At 41.3% G+C, this 567-nt stretch overlaps 1 long non-coding RNA gene across 1 annotated transcript in view; it reads right to left on the reverse strand.

Annotated features, from left to right (window-relative positions):
• Positions 1-449, reverse strand: part of LOC104847497 — a 3,168-nt gene extending 2,719 nt beyond the window's left edge. The window contains exon 1 of the long non-coding RNA XR_776167.3: positions 215-449. This is a non-coding gene — a long non-coding RNA (uncharacterized LOC104847497). The remainder of the gene's footprint in view (positions 1-214) is intronic.
• Positions 450-567: the final 118 nt, after the last annotated feature.

Raw genomic sequence — 567 nt, forward strand, 5'->3', positions numbered from 1 at the left:
AAAAAAAAAATAAAAAAAAAATAAAAAAAGTCAGGAATTTTAAAATGGCTTCTGTATATTGGTCCCTAGATCATTTATTTGTCCACAGCAGATTCAGAACTAGTAAGTCACAAGCTTCATGCCAAACTTCAAATTTTACATATTCAATTGCTTTAAATATAGCCCCCAATAAGCAGATTTTTAAAGCTATCTACAGCCTGCCTGATTTACATACCCTGTAAATCTATGTCCAACATCTGTTCGTCCTGTGTAGTATAAAGTATGGGGCTTTAAAAGTTTAAAACTCCTGCTTAGGACCTCTCTGATTCACAGACTGCCCATTTTGCTGTTGAACACCATCACCTAGACGTGAAGACGTGAAATCTCCTTCCACTTCCGCCAGCCCTTCCGCTTCCCAGGTTCCCTTGTTCTGTGAGGCAGCGTTCATGCGATGAGGGCTGCCCCCTGCCGGCAGACTTGTCAAAAGTCACCCAAATTGGCTTGTGTTTACCGTTATATATTTCTTGGCCGTACCTGCTTTCTCCTTCAGCTTCCACATCCTTATAACACCGACTGAAGGACAACACC

The sequence above is a fragment of the Fukomys damarensis genome, unplaced genomic scaffold (assembly GCF_012274545.1).
Source record: "Fukomys damarensis isolate Sample0158 unplaced genomic scaffold, DMR_v1.0_HiC HiC_scaffold_66241, whole genome shotgun sequence".
Classification (NCBI taxonomy): Eukaryota; Metazoa; Chordata; class Mammalia; order Rodentia; family Bathyergidae; genus Fukomys; species Fukomys damarensis.